This window comes from Lolium rigidum, chromosome 2, assembly GCF_022539505.1.
Source record: "Lolium rigidum isolate FL_2022 chromosome 2, APGP_CSIRO_Lrig_0.1, whole genome shotgun sequence".
Classification (NCBI taxonomy): Eukaryota; Viridiplantae; Streptophyta; class Magnoliopsida; order Poales; family Poaceae; genus Lolium; species Lolium rigidum.
The window spans coordinates 154,281,597-154,305,537 of NC_061509.1; the positions used below are offsets into that span (position 1 = coordinate 154,281,597).

Consider the following 23,941-nt stretch of genomic DNA (forward strand, 5'->3'; position numbering starts at 1 on the left):
TTCCGAGGATTTTCCCGAAAATTGGATTTCTGCACAAAAACGAGACACCAGAGCAGTTCTGCTGAAAACAGCGTTAGTCCGTGTTAGTTGCATCCAAAATACACAAATTAGAGGCAAAACAATAGCAAAAGTGTTCGGGAAAGTAGATACGTTTTGGACGTATCAGTTCACCAACTTCACACTCATGAACAACATTTTTTTAATCACACATGTGCAGACTCTTGTCCTAGCCGATGCCGACTTTTTGCACACAATATCCATCCAGAACCAATTCGTTGGCGATCATATCCCATACGATGTCACACACTGCCAAATGGTTGATTACTTTATCCATACGAATGTTCACATATTTATATTTTTTCCACCAATAACAACTTTTTTTCATTTACAAATTTTGTTCTTTTTCACCAGTTTTTTTGCTTCCGTTCCGCTTGAGGATGGCTGGATACTTGTGATGTGGGATATGAAATCCAGGGAAATACATGTGCTGGATCCGTTGTCAGGAAAATCTGATCAGAGTCAACAAAAGAAATGCCAACTTGAATTCATTGCTTCCAAGCTCCATGATGCACTTTTTGCATGTTTGAATGAATTCTATGCTGGCTGGCCAACACAAAAGGATCCATGGGACACAATAATCCCCCATGTATCTGACACAAGCTTTAGCAAGTGGGTATTTCCGCAGAGTTCTTGTGCAGTTAATTATGTATGATTTTACCGGACCATGACTTCTGGACTCTATTTTTTATTTTCCAAAGGGATGAGTCTGGTCTAGCCATTATCCATTTCGCAATGCATTATGATGGACGTCGTCTAAAATTGCCTCCCACCAAGGTGATTGTTTACGTTCATAGAAAAATCTTATTTTTTTCCCCTTGGCTATACTTTCTCACTATGTTTTGTATTGCGACAGTTCAACTTATACAAGACCAAGAGGGATACTTTACATGAGGTGCTTAAGATTCAACAGAACAACTCCACGCTTGCAAATGATGCTTTGTGGGCTGTGCTCGCTCCTGGCGCCGATGACATGTTCTACAATTCGGCTTACTGTTAGTTATTATATGCATTTACTTCTAGCAGTCAATGTACCATGCTATGCTGCTGCCTACTATTCAAACTAAATTTGTGTATGTATCATTGTTTGTTAAACCCTTCGTATCTACATCAACGGTACACATTTGATCAGACTGCACTTTTCTTTGCATTTAACAATCAAGGCTCCACATTTGTGAACACGGGTGCCAGGTCAAAAACCTTGTTTGATTTCTATATAATATATTGATAACACCCCAGACCAACCTTGATGCTTCGAAAATGAAAGCACACTGACCAAACAATTTGCATTCAAATAACATGTCACTAGGAGGCAAGATATATTTTTCAGCTAGATGAACATTTTAGCAGATATAGGTGCAATTATTTTCCTGCACGTGATGTAGTACATATTCAAATTTCTACAAAAAGTTCAGTGTAAATGGTCAAATCTGCTAATAGAGTAAAGTTCATTTTAGCCCATATCTATTACAAACACAACACACTTAACAGTAAATAAACTAACAACTTGCTAACAACAACACAGATGCCCGTACTGAAATAGTTTTACTACATTTCTTGGAATAACATGGTTCACAAGTAAAAATATCATAAACTAATCATAGTAGTATAGATCTCAAAGATCTTCACAGTAGCTTGTTTTCCCAGAAAATCATTTTAATCCAATCAGCTTCATCCTCTGTAGTCTCAACTCTCGATTTCAGAGTCGTATGCATCAACTTGATTAACCCAAATGCCAGAGCATGCATCATTTCCTTCAAGTTCCACCTTCAGTAGGTGTACTGCTTGATTTGTGCCTGGTATGTGTTCTCCAAAACCCTCCATGATACATCCATCTGTCCTCATCCCTTCAATCTGTGTAACAGAAGTGATCAAGTTAATAATAGAGTCATCATAAAATCTGTTGTGCACATTATGAAAAGAAACTGACCTCATTGCTTGATGTCTCAGTTTGCAAGCTCATCTTTTCGTGTGACATCCACTGACCAATTACTGAAATCTGCAGTTTCATTTTTTTTGGTTTGTACCATGGTTATTTTTTTGTTTCCGATTACTGGTTTCCCTTACATGAACATAAATGAATTTGGACATCTATAATTTTCGGGATTTACCTCATCTGCATCCTTAGCCATGCAAGGGGAAACAGCAGCTATAGAAATCTTCAGTTTTCTTGTATTCTTTGATTTCCGTCGATTCAGCCGTATTCTTGATCCAAGTCTCCTTCCAACAGGAAACCTGGCTACCTGCAGAATAATACACTTTCATACAACTAAATCTGATGACAAGAAATATAGTAATTCTATTTTTAGTTTCCACCTTCCAGGGTATTGAAGCTGGAAGCAGCAAACCCTTCTTGGAGCTCTTCGTACTGACAAACAGAATTGGTGCCATGATGATTTGTTGGTAGTCTGAGGTGTAGGTTCAGGTTTCTCTATGTATTTTTTCCATCAGCAGTTCTACCAGTGGAGACATATATAGTGTGAGGGCAGAAGTGACGCTCAAGTTTCCCCCACCACCCCTCCCGCCTAGACTCAATATTCAAAATTTGAAATAGGGACAGCTGTCAACTCAAAACTGAAGGCAGCTGTGCAGAGTTGTCTATTCAGTGTGTTCACACATATCAGTTTCACAGCATTTAAGAGCATTATTTTGAGAACGAACAGTTATTCGAATCCATAGAGGTAGTTTACAGGGGTGCCACGTTTACAACCTTTTACAAATGTAAACAGTACCAAACAGACACTGATTTAGTTATTACATAAAATATGTTATACAGCAGGTACTATGAATTCCCTAATCCTAGCTGCCATGACTACTGGCTGCATTTTCTTTATGAAATCATCATGGGAGTTCCACATGTGTTCTTCCTGTGTCCAGTAAGACCACAATTTGAGCATTGTGCTACTTTTCTTTCCTTTTTGGGACGATCTCCTCTCTGAGGACAAGTTGTGCTCTTGTGGCCAGGCTCCCTACAGATTGAACAGAACCTTGATCTTTTTACAGAATCTTCATATGGTGCCTTCTCCCGGCTAGCATTTGGTCTTTCAGATAACTTTGGACGAGTAGGAGCAGACATTGTCACCATGTTGAATGCACCGTCTATAATTTCACCAGACTCATCTACAACCTCTATACATCCCATATGTGTTTTGGCTGCCTGCTCTTTTTCCGCGAGTCCTAATCCATCTTTCAACAAACTTACAGGAGATACTCGTGCTATAGCATCAACCAGCAAATCCATAACTATGTTGTATGCTTGAACATTTGAATCTTCCATCTTGACAAGCTCAAGTGCTTTCAAATATAGACACGAGTGTCTCATTGACACTGATTTAGCTGAAGCTTTATCTTTCTGGTAGTGAATCAAAGTGCTCGGCAAGACATCACGCGCATCCTTTGTCCAGCGTTTCACAATATGCTTGGCAGGGATCATTTGAATATCAAGGTGTACCATAACCTGTTTCAAAATAAAATTTAAGTTTCTATCATCTATGGAAAGTCACTTTATCTTTAAAATGTAAATATTGAACATTCTTCATGACATTAGAGTACCTTTAGGCAATGGAAACACAGCATTCCAGTATGCTCAAAGTTATCACAAACACATGAAAAATATTCGCGGTGTTCATCAACTGTAACCTCAAAAACAACCTTCGACCACTTTTCTCGAGTTTCACTATTAACATGCCTTGTCAGAAACCTTCTACCTTGTTCAACTTCTTCAACTCTGTAGTAGCCAGACTGAAATAGATTTATGCCGAACTGCTCAAACATTGATCTAGTATATATCTTGCTAGCATGTCTTTCAATTGGAACATTAACTTTGAGCACAGCACCACCCTGCAACAATAATAATTATTATTATATGGATTTTTATTTTTGACCCTAGTTTATGTGACTATGTGAGAGAAACATATAAGCTGAAGTACTCACCAGAGCTGTTCTCTTCTCCTGATAACTCTCTTCTGACTCCCTATCATGCTGAAGTTTCCCATACTGCCTCACAAAAAGGTGCATTGTGCATGAAGGCGGCACATATATTTTCAGCATATGGTTAGCACTTTCACTCCTTTGAGTGCTAGTCATCTTAGCGCAAAATTTCCCTTTGAAATAAGGCTTTGCCCATTTTTTCTAACCTCGTATATCTGTGTAAGATACGGATTTTTCTGTAAGCCGTATTTACAAACCAAATGTTCCCAACCATCCTCAAATTCCTCCTCGGTGAGCATATGGTGAACTAATTTATGAAATTCATCTCTAAAATCATTCTTTTTGCCATACAGACGTCCAAGTCATTCCTTTGCTTTCTTTAGAACATGCCACTTACACCACCTATGGGTTGTACCTGGCAGCACTTCCGCCAACGCAATCTCCATTGCACGTGCTTGATCTATATGCAAGTATAAATGGATAAATATAAATTTTCTTGTCATGTACAAATATATTTTTTCAATGACGATACTATCGCTTGTTTGTGTAAAAAACAACATACCTGTCAGTATTGTCTGTGGCGGTTTTCCACCCATCATCCTAACGAATTCTTGGAATACCCACTTGAAACTGTCTGTTGTCTCATCTCTCATGAAAACACCACCCAATATTATGCTCTGAAAATGGTTGTTCACACCAACAAAAATACCAAATGGCATATCATATAAATTTGTTCTGTAAGTTGTATCAAATGTCAGTGCATCTCCGAAGTACTGGTACTGCTCTATGCTTCGTACAGTAGTCCACATGAGTGATTTTACCCTGCTTTCACTGTCCACCTGAACTGCATATGTAAATCCTGGATCATTCACTTGAATTTCTTTGAAAACCTCCACTGTTTTCCTGATGTCATCATCGGACTGCTCTCTACTAAGTTTGCCACACAATGTCTTCAGTGATCTCTTAGTAAAAGGCACTCTGTCCACACTTCCAAAGAAACTGCTAACTATACTGTAAACTTTACTAACATTGACATTATTATCGCGTAGCTGTTTAACAAGATCTTTAGTGTATTTATCCATGTGACGATGTGACTGCCAGTGCAACTTTTCACCACATGTCGTGGACAATACATGGTTATGATCAACTCTATGCTCAGCCACGTACCATCCATTGTCGTTGCTGCGCAAAATCCTTAACATAGCAGGGCATTCACATCTAAATGAGCGGCTGTTCATCTTAATTGGCTTACCCTACAGGAGGAAACATAACAATTAGTTTATGTTGTGTATAAACAAGTTAATAAAGTATAATTTTTCCAACTGTCTATTACAGTAAATGTACTTACCGCGCATCCACAAATAAACTCTTGCATGCACTTTTCCCTCTCAATATTCAATCTACTTTTGCTGTAACGAATTCCAAAACCTACTTCCCAGGAATACAAGTTGTAGAAATCATATGCTTCTGTTATTGAATCAAATGTTGTGCCAATCTCTGGATTAATCACAAGTTCTTTTGGTTTTTTTGCAAAACCTTTTATTGAAATTTCTAATGCAGAAAGATGTCCTGGTCCAGTTACTTTTGCTGCTGGTGCATTTCGAATGCGAACCCTAAAATAGAAAGAACAAAATTTTTGTTATCCAAATAAACACACTTCACATTAAGTAATAAATCTCTAATTAAGTCCAAGCATTTTTTCAGTGAGTGCACATTCGATAAATGGGTATGATAAAAATATATTTTTTAGAATTATACTGTTTTCATGCATATACATATTTTATACTAATATGAAATGTAAGAATACAGAACACAATTTATTTACTATGTTTCCATTACTTATTTAATAAGATCTATGTATTTTTACATACCAATCAGCAAGTAGGAATCTTTTTCTATGTCTGTTGGTGCATAAATGAAGTATTTTTATCCATACAACACAACCCCCATATATTGAACAGATACATGAAGTATTTTTCTCCCACACACAGCTATCTTGTTAACATTTTTCTATCTATCGTGCCACTGACAATGGTGTAGGTTCTCATGGGATTAACTTGCACTAAAGTTTTATAAGATTTTGTGCTATATGCATATGTGCATCTGCGAATAGAGTGACTACAGAATAGGCATTTTACTTGAGTTATATTTCATTTTCAAATTTTCAGTAATTACTATGCAATATTCCTTGTTGCACCAATGCTAATTTTTCAGTAATTTCCATGCAGTATGCCTTGTTACACCAATGTTAAATTCTTCATTTCTTTTTTCAGACAAGTGCAGTAAGGGGAATACCACAATGCTTATTCAATAATTGTCATGGTCTTAGTTCAGAAAGTAAATCTCATCTATTACCCTCGCACCAGCTCCCTTCAGCACCCGTAGCAAACATGAGTACTATATAGCATCATGATTATAATACGAACATCGACTGTCACTAAGTATCCATTGAGTCTGTTTTATTGAAACAATGCAAATTCATGTCATTAGTTTTGTTTTTCGGTAATCAGTGTACTAATCAAGATATAATTATTATCTATGTTACTTCGAGATCTATATGTTATAATTTTACAAACACATTCATTCCAAATCAGCCTGCACTACATGTTTCCTTATATTTCGAAGACATGCCCTTCTAGTTCAATACAGTACTTACAGATTCCATGTAATTGAGCAAGCAACATAAATCCAACATTTATTCCTAAAACTCAGAGGCCTCAACATTCAGAGTTCATTTTTGTTCATACCTCTTCTGCCAAGAAGGTGAGTTAGGTTTGTTTCTTATCCCGTCTAGAGGCCTCTCAGCATCCGATTGATCCCATCAAGATCATATCCGTCTTCGTGTTCCAAGCTTCCATCGTCCCCTATCCCCCTCTTACGCTTGAACAGGTCTGCGGTGTCGCTCGGGTCAAAGAGTCCAGCCGGGTATGTGGAGCCGGATCCGAGAGGTGGTACCTCATACGGAACCAAGGAATCTGCATCTGTTTCTCCGTTAATATCCAAGATTTCATCTACCGCTACATCGCCATAGATCCTGTATTTTTCAGAGAAGAATATACTGTGAGAACTTTTACAAGATTAGACAGTCCAGGATTAGATTAGAGGAATTAGATAAGCTTACTGATGTTCCAGATTGCAATTGCCGTTCTCCATCAAAAGGATCTGTAAGATTGGATCTAGGCTGTACAAGAACTTCGTGTGCTCCTCCTTCCTTCCTGCGGCCAAAGGTCTGTTCTACGAGCTTGCAACAGTTGACCAAGTAGCACACGTGCGTTGTAAAATTTGGTCCCACCACTCATATTTACTGGGATCGACGGAAAAAATATCTGGCACAGTTGAATTAAAGTCACCGCAACAAGTACCTACCAACTGCCCCAGACACTGTTGTCCAATACGCACAACCTGTATTCGGCCATTTCCGACTGTGTGTATTCGTTGCAGAAATTCCATGGCACAGAGTCCAAGGCCTGAACTCACCAATCGCACGCGAACAGCTGGCGGGAGCACTGGCGCTCGTGTTCACGGAATCCTCATCCATTGCTTTTTCTTTTGGATAATAAATTATATTTTTATGCTTTATATGTATAGTACTAGACAAGCCTTCTTAATATTTCTTTTCTTACTAGTTTAACTCCTTCCATTCAAATAAAACCCTTTTTACATTTTCGTGCCACATTAAAACCCATTTTACAAACTCTGTTTTTATACAGACGATAATCATAAAAACCATGTTGTTTACATGAATAAAAAGTTAATAGCACACAAGCACACCAATTATAAATACTGCAGTAGTTAAATACAACATCCACAAGCACATTATTTTAATAATATTAATTCTCAATCCTTTTGTAGATATTTCTTAAACAAATCTTTCCTTACCACAAAGAAACACATATATTAATTCATCTCCATATTTGTTGTCACCAGATACAGAGATTGGACATCACACAAACACACTTCGACAACTCACAAGACCTTACCACAAAACACAAATCTTAAACCTAGTACTAGTTCTTTCTCCGTGTGCCAAACGGAGGGCAAGAACATGAACACGAACACAAACACAAACACGCTTAGCTAGATAATCTCTTCTTCAGACACCTACTGCCCTCAACTCACAGCTTCCTTGGGCACAACTTCTCCTTTGAGAATCTTCCTGAGCCGCCTAGTAGAGGCGGATGTAGCAAGGGACGGTAGGAGGCTGCAGCGGTTCATGGACTTCCACCGCCACGAACCCCATCACCGCGCCGTCGACGAGGTAGATGCGGCGGTCCAGCATCGCGGCGTCTCGGGTGGTGTTGAGGACGGCATAGAGGGCACGTCCAGGCCCCAAGAGCAGGGTGAACATGTGGCGCCCTCCATAGCCAGCCCTAAGGAAGTCATGTGCCTTCTGGAAGAGGACGCGGGACTCCTTTGTGCCGATGATGCGGACTACCCTGGTATCACGGGCTGAGATGCGGTTTGGGATGTGGAGGTACTGCTGCTGGTAGCCAGGCTGTTCTTGGCTGGCCATGGGTGGGAGTAGGAAGCTTTCTTTGAGCTCGGAGGGGAGGACTATGTGTGGTTTGTGGCTGCGCAATGGAGAAGACGAACTAGTACTACTTGCTTTGCTGTTGAGGTGCTTCTCCTCCTCGACCATGGCCGGTTTAAATAGAGAACGATGCGGGGTAGATACGACCTTTCTGCTAGGGCATCCGCTCCCTTCTCTCGCGGATTGAATGGCCCACCACGAATCCAACGGTCCCCTTCTTTGTGCCAGCAACACGGTTTAGATCCTGTGGTATACATTGAAACTTAAGCTCTTTCGATGTTGTGTACAGGGGAGGGGAACAAATGGTATGTACTGTAGTTCGTCCCACCCACTAGTAAGTTGTGCTACTATTGTACTTTCTAAAACATAACCATTCCCTAATCAATACATGTACTTTAGCTAGCAAACAGATTCTACAACTTCATTAATTGTACTTATCTTGTAAAGTATGTGATCATTGAATGCAATTCACCACAAGTTAGATTTTTTGTTTTATGTGAATACATGTTTATTTTTAATGAAAAATCAGTACCTGCCAAACTTGGTCTCTTAGTCATGTACACCTTTGAAATGAAGATATAATGTTGCTAGTAATAAAGAATAGTATTTTCTAGCTTACAAACGCTCCTTCCTAGGTGTTAGCATTTGCCGATCCATCAATTATTTTGGTATAGTTGTACATATTTTTTGTTCGATTTAACTTTTACAATTCTTGCAGCACGGTGAAAACGTGCAAATTTTGGAGTGGTTGAAACAGAAACTTACTCTAGAGGTACTCGTCTTCCTAAAAGCTCTCACTCACTGGATTCAGCTGGTCTAGCGCGCTTCCCTCTTCCTAACACACAAAGAACATGCTAAGGTCAACTTTGTTATCACTTCTCGTGCGAGAGCCCGAATTTTTTCGAAATGCTTGTTTGGGGGGCAACTTCGATAGGATCTGTGTTTGCATAGGATATGTGAGATCAAATTTTTTAAATGGACAAACCATGTTCAAATATTTTTCAAATAATCGTTAAGAAACATATTTCCTAGACTTGCAACCCCTAAAAATCGCAGCTTTAAATTCGACCTGCACTTATACAAAAAAAAGACAAATCTTAGGTGTGAAATAGTGTGAAATCCTGTTCACCTAGAGCTGGCACTATTCATAGTAGAGTTTATCATTTTATTTCTCTGTATATTGATGGATTTTTGGGCTGAATCTTTGTTAGAGTTTTAGACACAACCCTTAGGTATGTTGTATAGAAGCTTAAGTTTTTTTTGCAAATTTGTAGAAATGAATTTTGTTAGCTGATCCGATGGTCTCACATAATGGATTTGTCTTGTACAAGTCTTTCCCTGCTTGTTTCTCCCTTTTCGTTGTACCAACTGAGATAAATAGTTGATTTTCAAATTGTTGACCCTACCCTTTGTCGGTTTGTATGGCTACTAGAATCACGGATTGGTATGTTTGTTCACCCTGGTGACCCTCTACTCCTCAAGTCTTGCTCTTGTTCTTCAGTTGTTGCGTGTCCTATTCTGTTTTTTTACCAATGGGTACTGGATTCTCTTTCACATACACCAGTTGAAACGATGATGATAGTAATCCCCTTGACGTCCCCTGTCTTGGAGCTTCCTGTCTAGCAGAACTCCGTCTAGTGCCGAAGATAGCAAATCAAATTCGTACAAATACTTTTCCATCCCAAAGCTTGTAATCGAAATGAGAATTATAAGTTTTGGATGTCATGTTTAGTTGATAATCATTATGAAGGTTCGGGAGTTTTATGTTGTAAATTTCATCTTCAGAGAAATGGGATTTGCGTGAACTAGCGGACCGATCACTAAGTGGTTAGTACCTCCAGCATGAGCGAACCTTTTCAGAACAGGTTAGGAATGGGCGCCACTATCCCAGCCCGGATCCAGCCAGGTTCTATTGATCATGTCCCCTTCCCAACAGTTGTACCTTGTCTTGGGGCGTCTTTCTTTGGCTTTACTATCAAGCCCGCCGGAAAAATCCAATTTATCACTGCCACGGATAAAATCAATGTATAAACCAAAAGGCCAGAGATATATATTAAATATTGATATAGGGAATCGAATTGAACTCTCAATAAATCCAAAGTAGACGTTGATAAAAACATCATGCCGTAATGTCATAAAGGATGTAGAGAGCCAAAAAAATGAAAGGATTACAAAAACGAGAAAAGTCCCACTACATAGATCCACAACATGAAACAACAACACTGACACCACCAACACAACATCGGAACGTCAGCTTTTGCATAAGAGTTGCATCCAACAACGAAATATTAGAAAAGTCCTTACTCTCAAAACAATTTCTTTAACAAGAACACTTGCATGCACAACCAATTAAGGCCAGACCTTGGATTTTTGCACTGAAAGATAAGACTCTGAACTTCTCATGTGTAGTCCCTACCACATACCAGTTGCGTTATCAAGCCACGAAGCACCTAGCCAATTCTACATCACACCAAAGATCAGACAATCATTATTCATCAATCTATCTCTGCTTCATGACCTTCTGTTCTTGAACCATGGAAGAAAACATCTCCATGATATTAATAGCCATCATAGCTTCAAAATCGCTCCCTCTGATACCAAACAGACAGATAAAAAAAATGGTTACCCACGGCCGAAACCACTGAATCCAACAATATCCAGGCATTATTTCACACAATTAATTTTGTAAGTACCACCCAAATCTTCAACTTAGTTTTATAAGAAATCTATTACCGCCATCTCTATTTTAGATCAGACCGCAACGTTGCTGACCATTCTCATACATTGAAGGCAAACACGGAGATACTAGGCGAAAAGCCCTCGCCAGCAGCGCCCTACAGCCAGCAGTCAACACTCCATCGTTGACAACCAACACCGTTATAAGGACAAGCGTTGAAACGATCTATGGTTAGTACCCAACCTGGACCCTCGCCGATGTCACATTGCGCCGCCGGTGGCCATCACCATCCCCACCTAACCAGGTACTACGAACGGATCGCGTCGCCACAGACACTTTGCCCGCCGGTGTCCGATTATTTCATGCAGGCGCCCATGTGTACCATTGTGTGCATACAACCGTTTGGTTGCTGGGCCCGTCACCATCACGAAAAAGAGTTAAAATAAATTTTTATTACTACTTGAATGTGATTTTATTCTGTTTTTTCATTATTGCAAATTCTGCTTAACAACTTATCTATAATATCTATAAAGTTCATCCCCACTAAGATGCATTTAATGTTTGCAAGCTGAAATTTGGTGCATCCACATCATCTTAATTATTTATATACGTTGGATTTGAAATCAATGGTCAGGGAGTCGTTTTCAATAGCTTCCACGGCATCCAATCTTCAACGTGATCCCACACACGTTTACGTCATCATCTCAGTTAGTCTAGCCGGCGTATCCTCCTTCCAATAAAGCTATGCGTGTACGTTACTTCTTACATGCCTTTTTGATTCATGCTTGCGAAACTGAAGCGCTTCATGGAGTCTGTCCGACTACTTGCTTCCGACCTCAAAAATCAATTGCCATTTAGCATTGTGACTCATCGTCTGCCACAACTTTCGTCCTCTTTAAATATCACCTCTTCCTATTCCTCTACTTTGTCATATGAATGTGGCAACGCTCTTTCTCTCTGTGAAATCTTCACCAGGCCAGCTACAAGATCGGAGACACCGCCGGCCAAGGCGAGATGAATGAGAGGAGGAGAGCATGAAGAGTGGAGGTTTCCGCCATGGCGCCGTATAAGTGCCTCCTCTTGGCCTCAGTGCCGATGTCCTTGCTTCTTCGCCGACACGCCGGCTGGTGTCGTAAGTCATAACCTCCTTTCATCCGAGAAGCTCTGTACTTTCTCCTCCTATCTGTTGCTTGCTCTTTGTATATATCGTGTGGCTGACTCTGTCTGTTGATATGCCAGTAAGATCAAAGGGTAGCAGTACCATTTCTAGGCCTACGAGGTTCATATATATGATGATGATTGACAAAACCGGACTACAATATGGGCGTCATGATAACGAGTGGCTGGTTCTCTCTTTGTGGCAATGGTTATTCTCTCTCGTTTCTTCGGATAATCCCCAACCTAGAAAGGCAAAGCAGTTTGCTGATTGCAGCTATACAGGGAATGATCTGTCTTACTTATAAAGTATTGTCCGGTGACAGCTGCCATGTACTTTTTTCAGGGTTGTCAAGATCACACGTGCATTTCCATGAATTTTTTAACTAAACCATTTAGCGATTCGTTGAATTCAGTTTACTCATTTCTGAACATGAATACTTGCTTGGTTTTCTTTTATATCAAAATCTGATAGTTTTTCTAATCATCTACTATATGATCGATGATCTATTTGCAGGTATCATAATAAGCAAAGCCATAATCTTCCTTTTAGAGCCGTTTGAGTGTTTGAGTTAGGGACTGATGTATTGCGGCCACAAGTAGGGTGTCAGCCGATTCCAGTCCACATATATCGTTCATATTGGTGTTTCTCTGCTGCATATCGGAAACCAGTGACAGCCAGTTTTTATATCCGCATCCTATATGTTTGGTATTTTACATCCCTATATGTGGTCTGCATTTTCGTTGGATTTCTGACCGTCCTTCACTATAATCTGAGACTTCAGAGGTCTCGCGGCTGGAATCAAGAGATAATCAAAGAAACATAGTTCCATCATAAGAATACAATGTCATAAAAAATATATAATGTACAGATGAACAAGTTACATTATAAAAGTCACAAGCTGCTCGCAAGCCTTTTGGGTATTCTCCTACTTACCTAACTAACTCAATTTTTGACATTTGTAATAATGCGAGTATTTTTTTTCCAAAGAAGTGCGTCAAACGTTTACTAAGCTTCCAAGGCCTATCTATATGCTATACCGGCTTCTCATCCTTATAGTACCCATATTTTTCTTGCATAATTTCACTAAATTGGTCGTAGTAGTTTATAACATGGGGACAATAATTTCTTACTCAGATCAAAACTTGGGTCATAATACCTGCAATTTTTTTTGGATCATAATATCATGAAATTAATAGAAAAGTCATGTAGTATTGAATATATCTAAGTAATATATTTTTCTGTCAATTCCTTAGGCCTAGAATGCTTTGTCCTACACATGTATATTCTCTAAAAGTTCCCGCCGCAACGCGCGGGGTATCACCTAGTTCATCAAGTTTTTTCACCCTTTCAATTATTCCTCTGCTTGCCGTATCCTTTATGTTCCCAATGTACTACTTGAAAAATCAAAGATTGGATACATGCAGCAGCTGATCTGCCTCCATGAATCACGACGCTGGTAATTGGAGCACTGACATCGATCGGTCGATTTATTCCAAAGATATGTAGCAGGATTTCATGCACTGTTACCTTTGTTCCATCAACCTGTCGTTTCTACATGCACCACTTGATAACCCTACAACCCTAGCTATCCCACCTAGCACGTAACCCTACGTACTCTAGCATTCGATGTTCTCTATTAAGCTAAAAATATGACATTCAAGTTGACCATTCTATCAAAGCCGCCGGGGAGAGCTGAATGCATCATCCGTGCCGTTACATGGACTGTTAGTATAATTTTCCTCACAATTAAGCTGACAAATATCCTTTTTACCAACTATTTTGTTCCTGGAGTATTACATACAATAATAGTAGTATTCCTACTTCTACTAATAATTCTTTTAGCACCAGTTCCCAAGCTAAGATGTTATGTTTTCTTGTATTTGAACTATAATTTCAGTATACATTCTGTCAGCAGTGTATGGTCTATCTGTTAGTATTACAACACTTATTCAAGGGTTATGTTTGCGGTGAGCTGTTTACCACACAAGTGAACAACAAAGTAGAAGTAGATTTCAAGACAAGTAGCACACAGCATTACAAGGAAACACAACAACACCACGTAAATGGAAAACCAGCTGTTCTACATATCTGATAGCTAATCAGAAGGAAGCAGCTTCGACTCTAACAACACAGAAACAGAGGAGAAACCTATAATAGATTTTATTTGTGCTAAACACAGAGCAAACACAGCAACCAATCTAACTTTCGAACACCTGCTATTGCTCTTGGATCGACGGAAGCTTGACTTATGGGAGGTGGATGTGCGGCGGCAGAGCGTGAGCCTCCTGCTCGTAGCTCGGGTACTGCGCGATGATTCCAGCGGCTCCGTCGTTGTCGACGAGGAAGACGCGACCGTGAAGGAAATCCGCGTCCTGGTAGGTGTCGAGGATTGCGTACAATGGTCGCCCTGCCCCCCAGATAAGGGAAAAGGGGCGAGCCCCACCGTACACGAACCTCAGCAGACTGTCCGCCCACCGGAGAAGATGCTCGTCTGAGATGGTTCCGAAGATTCGAACCACTCTCGCCTGAGCAGCATAGATCCTACCGCCTACATGGAAGTTGGCCTGGTAGTTGGCTTGGTGCGCGGCCATGGTAGTGCTAAGCGCTAGGTTGCAGGTAGGGGAAGGAGAAGCAGCTGAGGAAGAAAGGAAAATGATGATGCATATGCGTGTCTTGCTCTCCTCAGAGCCCAGGGACGGACTTTATTGGCTTGAGACAGTGGTGATGGGAAGTGAGATGTGAGATGCCCCTGCAAGAGTCAGTCAATTTACTTGTTGCTCCACTCTATGCGGTTCCAAGTGTGAAATCAAAATAGGATTATTGACTATTTTACGAGATGCAAGATAACATTACTGCGTATATATATTTTTGTTTTGTTTCATGCCTCAAAAAATTACTTTTTACTTCTCAATATTAAATATATGTAATGCTAACCAATAATCAGTTTAATTGAAATGAAATTTTGTAGAAGAAAAACTACAATTTTTTAAATATTTTAAATTTTCATATAGTAGAACAGCAATTCTTCCGCCTGTAAGACCTCTGTAGACCCTTCGTCCAAAAATACAGTGATATAATGCATTGGGCATTTTAATTTGGCCATGACCACGACAAGGTTATATAGTAAAAATATTAGTACATAATAAAACATACGACCGTACATCATAAGTCTAAAATTAAGACATGGTTCGGTAAACGACACCATATGCACCAAAAACCTAGCTCATCGGAACGTACCGGCTTGGCACATTTTCATTTGTCTCTCCATCGTTAACATTTTTACTATTTTTTCACTTTTCGTGCATAGAAATGATTGGCATAAGGTGTATTTCTTTTTTATTGCTATGTCTTAGTGGGTTCAACAGACAACTAATGGCATTAAAAGAAGCACTGATCTATAGATGTATTTTTTTCTTTGTTTTTTATCCAAGTATTCGTTGATTGGCAGTTTCCAAAGTCATAGGATGGAGGGTTGTTTATCGAACCATGTTCGCATACTTAAAGTATAAAGCTTACGATTTACATTTTATTACGATAGTTATAGCTTATAATTAAAAAACCTCTTTTTAGCCTAGGCCACATATAAAATTAGTATACGAATTGTCACTGTGGAAAGCAAATTTGGAACTCCAATCGAAGGGTGAGAACCGAAAAATCTGTTTGGTAATGCCAAGAAGGGTACATGTTGTTGGACATTTTTATCGTTAAATTCATTTTATAAAAGGTTTGTCAGCTCATCCAAAAGTTGTTTTCCAATTAGTTTAGTCTTTGGCGTTTTTTCACTGTGCTTCAACTTTTAGACATTTAGATTTTTTGCTCCATTGTACTCTCAATTTCAAACCGTCATGGTTTTTTTACGGATGAGTTGGCGAACTGATGTTATTTAGTAAATACGTTATAGGACGACGCCTTGGTTCACCTAACAAGAAGTTATTGTTTCTTACATTAAGTTAACTAAAACTTTTGTGTGTTTTGTCCCTTCATTTTTACGATGTACATAATGTGAATTGTATCATGTTTATAAATTCTTCTTATAACACTACCCTTTATATATTTTTTAGCCTGCTAGTCCAATTATGTACTTGAAAATCTAGAACTGGAGAAGTGTTTGTCTCATGTTCAAGTTGTGCATCATAATTGGAGGCACTTTTTTTTTTGGGTTTGTGGGTTGTGGTTCTCCAATACGTAAAAGCATCTATGTGTCTCTCCTTTCTCTAAGACGAAAGGCGGTGATTCTTTTTTTGAGGTTGTATTATAAAATTCTAGCGTATATGGGGTGTTTTTGCCAAACATGATGTTTTCCTCACGATGAAGCCGTACGTGTTATTTTTTTTCCAACTTTCTGAATATTGTATCCAAGGCCTAGCCCATCAGAACGCACGGTCTTCCTGTTTCATTGTCTCCGTTTCATTCCCTCACCATTTATAACAGTCTTGGATCAAGGCAATACCATATCTCAAGTGCTTAAATAGCCGAAGTCTTTTTTGTTATTCATTGCTTTTCTATCTGTGATATTTAGAATGGTGTAAAGTTCATTACTAGTGGTCAACCCATTCATTTTCATACAAACTAATATTTTTTAGATGATTTATATATGTTGTTTTCCATAGTAAATCCCAAATCGCAAACTATAAATACTAACCCTAACATATCCCTAACCCTTAAGTCTAAACCCGAATCGTAATCCTAACCGCAACCCCAAGCATAAACCCTAACCATAACCCTAACCCATAAAGCCTAAACCCATAAGGCCTAAACCCTAAACCCTATACCCTAATCTTAATCGTAACCCTAACACCAATCCCTAACCTTTAACCATACCCTTAACCCTATCCCCTAACTCTAACGTTAACTTTAACGTTAACACATAATCATAATACTAACCTTAATCACATAGCTAAACATATTCCTAACCCTAACCCAACCCTAACCCTAAGCATATAGTTTAACCAAATCCTAACCTTAATCGTAACCATAAACCTAACCCATAAATCCTAATATTAACCCTAACCCTAATCATAAAGTCTAACGAATCCTAACCATAATCGTAACCATAACCCTAACCCTTAAATCCCAATATTAAACCTAACCCTAACCCTAACCCTAACCCTAACCCTATACACCGAACCCTAACCATAAGCCTAACCCTAAACCCTAATTCTAATCCTAACCCTAAACCCTATACCCTAAACCTTAAACACTAACCCTAAACCTTAACCATATCACTAACCCTAACACCAACCCTAACCCTAACACTAACCTCTCACCCTAACTTTAACACTAATTATAATATTACTTTTATCTATTTTCATCCTGCTAGTCCAGTTATGTACTTAACAAGTTAGAACTAGAGAACTTTGTGTGATGTTCACGTTGTGCCTCATACTCCGAGGAACTTTTTGTTGTTTTCGTTGACTGTGGTTCTATAGTAGGTAAAAGTGTCGATGTGGATCTCCTTCCTCTAAGACGCAAGGCGGTGATTCTTCTTTTTCGAGGGGGGTACTATAAAACTCTACTGTATATGGGGTGTTGTCGCCAAAACTGATGTTTTGGTCACGATGAAGGCGTATCCGTTATTTTTTTGCAACTTCCGTCTTCTTGTTTCATTGTCTTTGTTTCATGCCCTCACCATTCATAAGACTCTTGTATCAAGTCAAGTACCGTGGTTATCTCAAGTGCTTAAATAGGCAAAGTCTTTTTGTTATTCATTGGTTTATATCGTTGATATTGAGAATCGTAGCGGACATAAACGAATAACTCAAAACTTCAACTGACCGTGATGGACACGAATGCGAGCAATGTTGAGAAAACTAATATATCTCCTTTTGTGGCGTGCATAGATGGGCGCTAGCAGAGTGTGCTGGCGCAGGGAAATACCTCGCCATGGTCTATGGCGTCCATCATAGCGGGGCCGGCGTGTCCGTGCCCACAGCGGTGTTCATGCATGTTCGGCATTAGCATCAGCTTGTACGTTCGGTATTGGCTTCGGCGGTATCTGTGGTATGTGAGTGATCGAACGAGGGGACGGGATTGAGGGTGCATCCCGACTTGCAGTGGGTGGAGATCGCCGCCGAGCGGATTCCTCATCTCAAGCCCAAGGTGTCCAAGGGAGCAACAAGTGGAGGCAGAGACAGATGACTTAGGCGGAGTTCTGTACGTGTGCTGCTGTTGCTTCCTATATTTTTGTTGTTAGCTGGGGGGTCCCTCGTTGGTATGTTGTTTTAGTATGATGGTGTTGTGAAGAACATGGAACTTTGTTACTATGTTGGATGATGTATGCAACTTATTATGTATGGAGGGATCCCTATTATCTATCCATATTGAACTATATGACTGTGTGACTTTATCGTACTTTACCGGAAATTCAATTCGGCTCCTGGGTGCGTATGCTCCCTCTACCAATAAAACATATTACGAAGTGTGGAAAAATTTTGACAAAAAATTCTACATGTACATCTCCATAATATATGTGTATGCGTCAAGTTTCACGAAAAAATAATATTTTTTGTGGCCTATGTAAAAAAGAGAAAACTTATCCTGTGAAAAGCATTGTTTTCAGCACTGAATTTTGTCTTTTTTACACACGTCACATGATAAGTTCATTTTTTATGAAACAACTTTGTGAGCGCGTATCACGTGAAGATGTACGTGCGAATTTTTTGTTTCAAGTTTTTTGAAATTTAAAATATGTGTAAGATGCATTTCAAAATATAGGGAGCATATGCTCCCATGTTCCAAAACACCACTCCCGTACTTTACTCCTAGAGATTTGCTTCTACATTTAACTACATATATATGAACCATAGGGAGTACTTGGTTTGCTGCCTTATTGTGCAAACAACGATGGCCAAAAGGCACAAATAATGAAGAAAAACAGAAATGCAAGATTCTCTAGATTTCATACTAATTAGATGAAAATAGATAGAGAGAAAGAAGGGGTAAGGTATTCTTAAAAATGCCAAAATGGGCGGAGAGAGACAGAATTCATTTCCTGCTCACGTGCAACCAAACACGTTCCTTGTCCTGTCCCACGTGGTCCAATTCTACCAGCCCCATGCGACGCGGCCTCGCACGCCGGGACCCCACACGTCAGCACGGAATGGTCAACAAAACAGGAATCTTGTCGCCTGAGCTCCTCTGCGGGTTTCAAGCAAGGGCCTGCAGAAAACGGTTGAAAAACTGAGTACAACTAAGTACCTGAGGGCACGAAATTAGGTATCCCCGTAGTCTAACCCAAACCCTAACTGTACCCGTAACCCTAACCCTAACCCTAACACTAAATCGTAAGTCCTAAATATAACCGTAACCCTAAACCCTAACCCTAAATATAACCCTAACCCTAAACCATAACTCTAAACCCTAACCCTAAACCCTAAAACTAACCCTAACTCTAACCATTAACCCTAAACCTAAACGCTAACCATAAAACTTAACCCTAAACCATAACCCTAACACTAACACTAAACTCTAACCATAACCATGACCCTAAACCCTAAACCCTAACCCCAACCCTAACCCTAACCCTAACCCTATATTAACACTAGTAATAACATTACTTTTATCTATTTTCACGCTGCTAGTTCAATTTTGTACTTTTCAAGGCTAGATCAGAGAGAGGTTTGTGGCATCTTCACGGTGTGCTGCATACTCGTAGGCACTTTTCTTTGGGGCGTGGGCTGTGCTTCTCTAGTAGGTAAAAGCGTCGATTTGGATCTCCTTTCCCTAAGACACGGGTGGTGATTATTGTTTTGCCAAAATATATGTTTTTGGCCATGATGAAGGCATATGTGTTACGTTCTTTGCAAATTTCCCAATATTCTATTGAAGGACCTACACCATCATAACGCACCGTCTTCTTGTTTCATTGTATCTATTTTCTTTAGTTCCAATGGTTTTCATTCAATTCATACAAACTAATGTTCTTTTTGATATGAGATATACATGTTGTTTTCTATACTAAATGCTATACTATAAACTTTACACCCTAACCGTAACCCTACCCTAAACTATCCCCTACCACTAAAGCTAAACTCTAAACCCAAACCTTAAACACAACCCTAAACCCTATACCCTAAACCCTAAACACTAACCCTAAACCCTAACCCTATCACTAACCCTAACACCAACCCTAATCCTAACACTAACCGCTCACCCTAACTTTAACACTAATTATAATATTACTTTTATGTATTCTCATCCTTCTAGTCGAATTATGTACTTAACAAGTTAGAAGTAGAGAAGTTTGTGTCATGTTCACGTTGTGCCTCATACTCGGAGGCACTTTTTGTTGTTTTCGTTGACTGTGGTTCTCTAGTAGGTCAAAGTTTCGATGTGGATCTCCTTACTCTAAGACGCAAGGCGGTGATTATTCCTTTTCGAGGGGGTACTATAAAACTCTAGTGTATATGGGGTGTTGTCGCCAAAACTGATGTTTTGGTCACGATGAAGGCGTATACGTTATTTTTTTGCAACTTCCGTCTTCTTGTTTCATTGTCTCCGTTTCATTCCCTCACCATTCATAAGACTCTTGTATCAAGTCAAATACCGTGGTTATCTCAAGTGCTTAAATAGGCAAAGTCTTTTTGTTATTCATTGGTTTATATCGTTCTTATTGAGAATGGTAGCGGACATAAACAAATAACTCAAAACTTCAACTGACCATGACGGACACGAATGCCAGCAATGCTGAGAAAACTAATATATCTCCTTTTTTGGCGTGCATAGATGGGCGCTAGCAGAGTGTGCTGGCGAAGGGAAACACCTCGCCATGGTCTGTGGCGTCCATCATAGCGGGGGGCAGCGTGTCCGTGCCCACAGCAGCGTTCATGCATGTTCGGCATTAGCATCAGCTTGTACGTTCGGTATTGGCTTCGGCGGTATCTGTGGTATATATGTGAGTGATCGAACGAGGGGACGGGATTGAGGGTGCATCCCGACTTGCAGTGGGTGGAGATCGCCGCTGGGCGTATTCCTCATCTCAAGCCCAAGGTGTCCAAGGGACCAACAAGTGGAGGCAGAGACAGATGACGTAGGTGGAGTTCTGTACGCGTGCTGTTGTTGCCTCCTCTATTTTTGTTGTTAGCTGGGGGGATCCCTCGTTGGTATGTTGTTTTAGTATGATGGTGTTGTGAAGAACATGGAACTTGTTACTATGTTGGCGGATGTATGCAACTTATTATGTATGGAGGGATCCTATTATCTATAAACCCTAAACAACTAAGTACCTGAGGGCACGAAATTAGGAATCCCCATAGTCTAACCCAAACCCTAACTGTACCTGTAATCATAACCCTAACCCTAACACTAAATCGTAAGCCCTAACTATAAACGTAACACTAAACCCTAACCCTAAATATAACTCTAACCCTAAACCATAACTCTAAACCCTAACCCTAAACCCTAAAACTAACCCTAACTCTAACCATTAACCCTAAACCCTAAACCCTAACCATAAAACTTAACCCTAAACCATAACCCTAACACTAACACCAAACTCTAACCATAACCCTGACCCTAAACCCTAAACCTTAACCCCAACCCTAACCCTAACCCTAACCCTGTATTAACACTACTAATAACATTACTTTTATCTATTTTCATGCAGCTAGTTCAATTTTGTACTTTTCAAGGCTAGAACAGAGAGAGGTTTGTTGCATCTTCATGGTGTGCTTCATACTCGTAGGCACTTTTCTTTGGGGCGTGGGCTGTGCTTCTCTACTAGGTAAAAGCGTCGATTTGGATCTCCTTTCCCTAAGACACAGGCGGTGATTATTGTTTTGCCAAAACATATGTTTTGGCCATGATGAAGGCATATGTGTTACGTTCTTTACAAATTTGCCAGTATTCTATCGAAGGACCTAGACCATCATAACGCACCGTCTTCTTGTTTCATTATATCTATTTTTTTAGTTCCCATGGTTTTCATTCAATTCATACAAACTAATGTTCTTTTTGAGATGAGATATATATGTTGTTTTCTATATTAAATGCTAAACTATAAACTTTGCACCCTAACCCTAACCCTACCCTAAACTATCCGTACCGCTAAAGCTAAATCTAAACCCAAACCTTAAACTCTAAACCCAAACCTTAAACCCTAAACCCAACTGTAGATCCTACCGATAACCCTAATCCTAACGTTAACAATATCCCTAACCCTAATGAATAACGTAACCATAAACCTAAGCTCTAACCCTAACCCTAACCCTAAACCCTAAACATAACCCGTCAAGGGTGCTTGATTTTCTGATTATAATTTCTTTACCCTGCCAAAAAAGGGACAGTGGTTTTTTTTATAAGTTGTACATTGAATTTGAAATCCTTTGAGCCTATATAATTGAATTGCGAATTTTTGTTATCAGCAAACATGAACAGTGGCTACCTTATGTCAGCTACAACTACTAGATTTTTTAATGGAACTAGTTTTTTGTTTTTCAAAGTTCAACAACAGTACCTACATTTTTCTTATAGAGTACTCTAGCCATAGTTAATGGGCCGAAAAATAGTTCTTAATTTTTCTTGCATATGTAAATATGTTAAGCTATTATACTGCGACATGGCATCAACGTGGGTCATTTCATTGGCCAACTTTTTCTTACAGTACATTAAATGTTTTTTTCCTTGATTTTATTTTTTAGTGTCTTTTTCTAGCTAATTATCTTGAAAGGCATAAGCCTTGCTTGTTTTCCATCGAGTATATCTCTATGTTGTACGGAACTAAAAAAAATTGTGCTACCGAGGAGAGAAGAGAGAAGTCCTCAATTGCTCCATAGCAATTAAATGTCTAAAGCCCTTCGACACCTGCCGTTCACATCCCGACCTGTTCACGTGGAAACCATCTTCTGCTTCAGGACTTCACTCCACTGCATTGCTTCCCTGCACAGAGAAACTGGTGGAGCACCTCCACCAGAAAGGAGGAGTTGCTGCACCTCACCATCCTCCCATCCCCGCCGCCGCCATTGGCACAATCTACAGGTAATTTCGATTCACCCTTTCTTTCTCCCTGAATACAACACTTTCTTCTGTTGCAGCTTCGGCTGGGAGAGCAGTCATGGCATAGCCCCGTTGTGGCAATTCACCGTTTAATTTTATAGATCTATGCGTACTGAGCTGCAAGCATTAGGCGCCATGTTTGATATGTATTCTGCTACCGTATACAGGTAACATGTCCCACGCCGGCAGTTGCGGATTTGAGTCGAATGATGACGATGGCAGATCTGATGCATCGCGTTCAGGTCGCCCCCTTCCTCATCGTGGCAGCAATTCCCGCAGCAGCTCTGACCCCAAACCCTCGGCTCAAACATCTCGCTGCTCTTTGAAGCATGTGTTTGATGTCGTGCAAACTTTCGGTGAGTTTAAGCAGTGGCTAGTGCGTCAGATTGGCTTCGATGGCATGCTCTGCCTGCCAGACATTCAGAAGCTAAACCTGAAGTTCAGTTCCTGGATCATGAGCAAGGTTGACACTAGCAATCGGGCAATAATTTTGGCCAAGAACAAAGCAATAAAGTTCAGGGCAGCAGATGTGCACAAGGTATTTGGCATTCCTTGCGGTAATCGTGACGTCAACGGTCGAGATGCATGCATAACT

The 23,941-nt window shown here is 39.8% G+C and overlaps 1 pseudogene; it reads right to left on the bottom strand.

Moving 5' to 3' along the window:
• Window positions 1–1,743: 1,743 nt before the first annotated feature.
• On the bottom strand, window positions 1,744–7,403 carry LOC124690236 (annotated as a pseudogene).
• Between the last annotated feature and the right edge of the window lie 16,538 nt (window positions 7,404–23,941).